This window comes from Neodiprion pinetum, chromosome 7 (assembly GCF_021155775.2).
Source record: "Neodiprion pinetum isolate iyNeoPine1 chromosome 7, iyNeoPine1.2, whole genome shotgun sequence".
NCBI lineage: Eukaryota > Metazoa > Arthropoda > Insecta > Hymenoptera > Diprionidae > Neodiprion > Neodiprion pinetum.
Genome location: NC_060238.1, coordinates 18117374 through 18125329, shown reverse-complemented (window position 1 = coordinate 18125329; position 7956 = coordinate 18117374).

Here is a 7956-nt window from a genome sequence, read left to right as displayed (position 1 = left end):
TGTGTAAGATGAACTAACCGCAAAATTGGACTTCTTGAGAGAATGAATAAATCCTATCTGCATGTCTGGTAGTAGATAGTGTAGTTAGTGCATCGGTGTATATTCGCATTTGCGAGGACAAAAACCAAGGTGAAGTTAGTATAACGTAAAGGTAACGACAAATCGTGGAATGAATTGTTGTACAATTTCAGAACGACTTTCAAGGAGTTGGTTATTTCAAAATATGAACACGTTTTCTTTGTTGTGATTGATCAGCCGAATTTCAGACAATCGTAAGGCTGCGAAATAACGATTTTCCTGAACATGCATCGTTAAAGTAACGTTGCCAGCTTCAACCTCGTGGACAAAATGCTTTCCGCGTTTAATGTCCGCCACTCGTTTTAATGTATTCCTTGCACTTTATTGCTTACTCTTCACCGTTCAACGGCTAAGCTCTTTCTTCGGATGCAATTACCAAGTCAGGAGCTCCTCATTTGCCAGGGGGATACTCTTGAGTCGTGGCCTCGCCTGTCTCTTGAGATTTGTCACATATTCAAATGCATTATGCCACTTATCCATGCGACTGGAAACTTGAGATAAAAATGAAGCGGAAGTCAATATTTCAAGAGACTGTGAATTCCATGCATAACGATTAGTCGGGTATTCATATTTTCGTCCTAGAATTTTAATCACATATTTAGTATGCAAATTTCAAACTCTGCACTGCACCGGAAAAGATACCAGCGATACGAAATCGTGTGATAAACATGAGTAACACCTTGTAAATGCTATCAGTTTCTATTGATTCGTACAAAGTAGCACAGATGCTTTCATTGGGTTGAACAAACTTTGAGGAAGGGAATGAAATACGTCGTCAATTTGTGATACTCATTAACTGCATGGTTGTCTCGATAAAAAAATCTCCGTTAATTTCGAGTGTTCTTTTTTGACAGAACGTTGAAAAAGCAATGAATTGAATTGCTTGTGCTTCTTTAGACATATTTTAGCGATATCCGCCGTGTGATAGGCAATTTGTTTCGCGTGCGGACGCCTACATACAGGCAACCATAACTACATGCGATGAATTATATGTTCACAATTAGGCGCTTGTGCCGCAATAGCGATGCCAATTTTCTTGAACATTGCGGACACGTTAGTGTAAATTTTTTTTAAATCACAGTAAAAAGAAGTGCCTTATCGACTGGAAAAGTTGAATGTTATGCTCAATCGCTGAAATTCACATCCGGGATGGGGAAAAATGTAAATTGTCTTTCACTCAAACGTTCGTAGGAAAAGCAAATCTCCGTGTCGTATAATTTTTTTTTTTCCTTCATACTTTTCGGGACATATTGAAAATGTTAGGGATGATGGAACTCCTGAGTGGATGGAAAAAAATTTCAAACAAATTACCCAATTTAGCCAATCTTAATATTATAAAGTAGTACTAAAATGTAATCAAGAAATTATCAGAAGTATAGATGAGGCACGAAACAAAGTTTGTAGCCTTCACAGGAATTAAGGATAGACAGACTGTACGATACGTTTGGCATTAAAAAGATTGTAATTAATGTACTTCATTCTTGCGACGTTGCAGATAATTGAGTACTATTAGTTGGAGGTTAAAAAAAAATTTTTTTTTAAATTGTCATCGTCGAACGATTTTGTTTTGGTTAAGCTTACATGAATGAAAATTGTTCTAAAAATCATTATTGGTGAAAAGAAACGGTTTTCAGTTTTAATCCTTCATTTTGTAACTTTTCATGCCACAGCCTGTGTCGTAGAGTCGAGGTACGAATATTTCCTCCCCAGACTTTGTATACTGGGCAATTTGCAATTCTCAGGGTAGAGAACGAGCTTAAATACCATCCGCATGACAAAGTGTTCTCACATTTTTTTTTCGTCCCTTCTTTTTTTGGTCTACTAATTTTGTCTCCTTGACTATGCGCTGTGCATGTAAATATAAAACGTACGGTAGCTGGTGGCGCGAAAATTGTACACAAAGATGCGCTTTTCATTACAGAGCCATGTAGGTGCGGGTACCTATAGGTACTCTAATATGAAAGTGAATATGAAATTGTCTTTGCCAGTGAACTTCCTGCAGTGAACGAAAAACAAACCTAAGTAAAAGTGAGCCGAGGTATAAACGGAGAGGCGTAGCACAGGAAAGCGGAAAGAAGGGACCAGAAGAAGAGGAGAGAAAAGAAAAGAAGCAACAAAAAATAGCTTTCGTATTTTTGTATGCAAAAAAATTTTATTCCCAGGTAAATTCTAGAGTCGATCCACAGTTATTGAGATTCATACTTTTATCAAATATGGTATATCAAATCACTGCAGCCATCGAAAAAAATGTGATGGAAGAACAAATTGAGGAAGAGATGCTTATGAGCTCTTTTTTTCCACTCAGTTTTATCTTCCTTTTTTCATTCCCTCCGTGGACATACGTTGTGTCATTACCGGGAATATGCAGGTCGACGTTCTTGTCCTTGTCATTTTCCTGTTTCTTCTATTTTACGCGGTGCTATTTGCATATAATTTAAGGCTGTTATATTAACGGCGTCAAGAGGGAAGTGGTGCTAATTTATCTCCTTTTATAATTTTCCTTCCGAGTTTTGCATAATTTTCAACGGAAAACAGTGTGCAGCTTCTTCGTCTACGGTAGAATCTCGTTTCACCAGGATGAGTACGAAGGGACGGCGGTGGCACATACAATCCCGAAGTACACGAAAGTCAGGACTATATGCAGTTATAAAAACTCATCAGGTTCACGTATATTCAGTGGTTAAAAAATCCCCACGAAGACTATAATTTTCTTCATCACGTGGGTAATGTCGAATATTTAATTTTTCAAGATTGCACTGATATCAATTTTCATTAGCAATTGTTTAATTTAAGCAGGCTGCAGGTCGGTCAAAAAACGATAGGTACTGTATATGAATTTAGTTACGAGTTATACGTATTTTTAGTATTCATCGAATTCTTATATTTCCAAACTACACAGATCTCTTTAAAGATAGTGCAAAAATTGAATATACTGGATTTGCAAACGAAAGCTTAGACTACAGTGCTTCATTTCAAATCACTACAAATGGTGGAAAATCTGGTTGATTAGTTTGATTTCACCCTAGACAGGGCTCATTTTATTCGGAAAATGATATTCCACAAATTCACTGAACCAGAATTATTTCTCCTCAGTAGTCACTTTGATATAGCAATGAACGCTATTCTAAAAATGAAAAAAAGACTGATTTCGAGATTTTTTTTATAACAACATAGTACAATGCAATCCATAATCTGTTTAGATGTCTTTATTATGCATAGTTTAAAGATAGTCTCAATTGTTTTAAACATTATTTTTTACGAAATGGCGGTGCCAGAGCTCAGCCAAAGAGATCTCTTTTTATATGCAGTGTTCCACCACCAAAACAAACTTTCAGCTCTATATAAGATTAGCTCGGGGAGTGTTTTGTAAAAGTGTTGCACGGCCGAAATAAAGTCTCTTTTTACGATAAAAAGTTACGCGGAAAATTATTTATAAAAAAAAAGTTCATTATATATCACAAATCTCTACGCGCTTCTCTGGATAACGTAATTTTAAAGCCACAGTAAAAATTGTAAGGATTTGTCAAAGTTATGATTCCGACCAGTTTCGAAAATGTAGTTTTGAGGTAAAAGCGTTTGAAGTTTTATTTTGTATTTATCTCTAATCTGCGATGCGTGCTTCATATAATTGCTCTGTCTACATTCAAATTCTCCTGCTCTTATTCCTTTTCGGTTGATTAAAAAGACAGTCGAGTATGTTTTGCAGCATCAGACAACGATAGCATAAAGATACGACCCAATTACGTTTTGGCAAATAGTGCAAACAATAGTCCCTCATTTTTTTGACAGAATCATGATTACGACGCATAGTTAATCCATAGTAGATTGATAGTGCCTCTACATTCTACAAACTTTGCCACTCATTGTCCTCTTGCTTTTAAACTAAATTGCGGAGACAAGCGTCCATTTGATTCTGTGCGTTATCGATATACTCCTTGTTTTATTCACTGTGAAATTTTCATACGGCTCTACATCTAAAAAATACTTTTAAAAGTCTTTGAATCCCCATCTCCAATATATTAACTTTATTGGCTTATTTTTAATACATTGCCACGACACATAAAAATTGGCTTTTTTATTCAGGAAAGGCGCGTAATTCAAACTTGTATTATACATATAGATATCGAATAAATGAACACAATTGAAATCCTATTACTTTATGTCTTAGAATACATGCTTTTTATAAATTTAGCAACACTAAAAATTATATTTCTGTTATCAGATGCTAATGAGGCTATTACAGGGTGAGTGCGCTGGCCGCTAATTCAATTCTCTCGCTTTAGTGCCGTGATTTCTTCGAATTTATCGTTTACCGCAGTAACTAATCGCCCGAATTTCTATTTCCTGTTAACATATGATTATATGAACACCTAATAGGGGTTCCTTGTTAGGACCGGTATATTCGAGTTTTTCGTCCCTTCGGGTAAGCTTTACTTTGGTTTGACGTTTTATCTGTTCTATCTGTTCTACCTGTTTCTTAATATTTCCGAAAGAGAAATAATATTTAGTTTTTGTCCGAAGATTACAACGCAGAATAATACCGTCTACTACGGATGCAAAATATAAAATATCCCGAGAGATAATCGCATCACCATGTTTCTTTTTGCCTTTATTGAAAGAAAATATCTATAGATCATGTATTTTCTCCCCTACCGAAAGAAAATTAAAAGCTTGACGAGATAGCTGGGTCGGGATAATGAAAGAGAATCGTATGAAAAGCTGTAGCGTGGGCAGCTGTAGTATAAATGGAGCTAGTTTCACTTTGATAGAATTCCTATCGTAAACGGGATTTCGATTTGGTTTGTCGAGTATTTCGAAGCCCGAGCACGTATACCAGGTGTAGTAGACGTATCTACCTATATATACAACGAAGAAGAGACACCTTACCTAGGTACATATATGTACCGTAAGTTATCTTAGGGGGAGAGATCGTGCAGCGTTGCGATCTCCAACGTAGCTTATAGTATGTTTTCCGTTGAGGAAAGTTGTCACCAATAAAAGAGACAAAAACGTTGTCCAAAGGAACATTTTTAACAACACGTATATTTCTGTTTCTTTTTCTTTTTCATTTTTATTCATCTTCTTTTTCTCTTCTTGTTACATCGTTCTTAATTTCCCATTCTTTGTTTTTGAAGAAAAAAAAAGAAAATTTTTAGATTTGATCAGCTTGGTACTTTTCAAATTATTTGAATAACAAAATTAGGGAGAATAAAATGAAAGTGATGATATCTAGACAATCGATAAACGGACTCGAGTTAAAATTGTTACCGAAACGTTCGTTGGGTCGCTGATCACGAATCTAAAGTCAGGTTTTAGATATTTTTATTATTATTAGTATCGTTATCATTATTTCACAAATATTATCAGTTTAAAACGAGTTTGTAAACGGGAACTCCAAAGTTCTGAATCTCAGGTGACGTATTTTGTTCGACTTGACATTCTCTGAGTTTCATGCAAAGCTTGTTTTGGATACATCCTCGTGTTGAATTTAGGTTATCATAAAGGAAGCTTACTGCGCAATACATTGCCAAGTTTGAAGATAACGTTTAAGGTCGGGTACGAGGTTGCCGAAAAGTCATCAAATTATGAAAGTCGCTCAAACAGTATGGCTCGAATGATACGAAGATATTCAGTCCTCGATTCACGAAAATAATGAGATGACGAGTCTGAGAAAAATATTAACATACCAATGAATATTTTCGAGTTTGTTAAAACCATGGGAAACCTTCGAAAATATGTAGCTAAGTCGGTACCTGCTGTTTCTGTAACGAAAAGAAAACGTTGGGTCGAAGATGAAACACTCTTGTTTACGATAAGAATAAAAATCAACAAAACTGCTAATTCATTGCTTCTAGTAAGGGTTTCTTTCTTTACTGTTTCCACTGACTTCGCAGAGCATTAAAACAGTTGCGAATTAATTCAATTAACTATCAAATAACATCAATTGCTGAACTGCGTGAAATACTTGAAACAACAAAGTCATCGGGGTAAAAAAGATTGTATTTCAAAAGACGCCTTAAATTTAGTCACAATTGCTTTATACATATAGCGTGTAAATTAATGGTGTAAGGACTCAAGGGCTTCACAAATTTACGATCGATCCTATAAATCGGCTAATATTATACCCAAAAGATGAGAAGAGTTTTTCATACTTTTTCACTCTATAATTCATGGGGTTTTACTTCAATTTCTATTTTATTTATTATAATTACGAAAAACCAACAAAAAGTAACGATTTTCTATGATTTTTTGTGCTCAGAGCTCTCATATTTCAGTAGAATATTGTAGACATTTACGTAGCGGATATATCAGCGTGAAGAATGGGTAGATTAATGAATGATCGACAGGCGAGAGCGACGGTGACCGCCGACCGGGGTAATATGGTGACGTGGTCACGATCGACAGTGTTACTTGACAATGACAGAATTGCCTGAATATAGGCAGAGGAACCCAATCCAATAGCACCGCGCCTCTCTTCTGCTGTCCATTGCCGTATAACGAACGAGAGAACTGAGTTAGCCGATGTTTCGAGAAATTTTAGAAAGACGATCAAGTCTTGTGGCGTTTGTCTATTTTTTCTTACGATTATCCTATTTTCAATCTTCTTTATTTTGAAGAAAAACAGAACTATGCATAGAAGTTATTGTAATTGTCCTGATAGTTAAAAGTCTAGTTTTCACTCGATCAACATGATTGATGTCTAGAGAATCACCTCGGATCATTTGCCGATGGACGTCTACGTTTTCGATCAGTTTGTTGTGAGCCAACAACTTCACAATTAATTAACAGGCTTTTATGACTTTGGTCTCAATCGGTGTGGTTTTTCTTTATATTATAATTGTTTAAATTTTGAGCAAAATCCGCAAAGCCAGCTTTGAGTTAGATGTGTGAACATAAGAATATAGCGAGGTGATCCATTTGGAAATCAAACCAATGATTTCAATATCATTGGCTTCGGGTGATTTCTATCTGATCACGTGATTTCATTGATTTTCAATATTACCCTTGATTTCCAATGATTTCTTAGTATTTCAGATGATTTTCAAGGACTTCCGGATGTGATAGACTATAATAAGAAACCACAATAAATAATCAAATTACCTAGAACGCTGAGAAATTATTGAACATGAATGGAAACCACTTGGTAAATTGGAAATCAGCCAAAGCACATAATAGCGACGAAATCTATAGGAGAAAAAAAGATTTGCGCGAGGAGCGATTCACTGGAGGCAGGCATAAATTTAACAGTTGGAAACCAAATTGTAAATCGAAGGAACTAGAATGTTTCGCAAGTTCTTTGAAACCACGAGGTAACAATCTAATAAACTAGAAATTGTTACGTTTTCTGTTCGTGCAGGTTTATGTAACACCAATACGATTGAAGAGATGAGGAAAAAAAAATAAAATAATTAAAATGAATAAATAAAAGTACAACTACGTGTCAATTGATGATTTTTTTAATGATACACGTGAGGCATGGTGGTACACTCGGGGACAATGAATCTGCGACGGCTAATTTTTTACACTAGACAGTTATGTTGGCAATACAGAGAAACCTACAGCGTCATAGTCGGCTGAGCCCGAAACAAACTCTATCTCAATAAACATAACATAACCCATGACCGTCGAATTTAACCTTAAAATACTGCGGGGACAATGACTTGTTAGATTGACACGTATTCTAAGGTTAGATTCGACGGTCATGGGTTATGTTATGTTTATTGAGATCATAGACTTATAGAGATACACTGAGCGCTCCTATAAGAGGTACTGACAATTACATATAAAGGACAGAGATATACCGGGAGTACTGCTCTCTCTTTTCAATCGGCGTCATGGTGGGAGACAACGGAGCAGTGGAAGTGGAACAGCTATAGA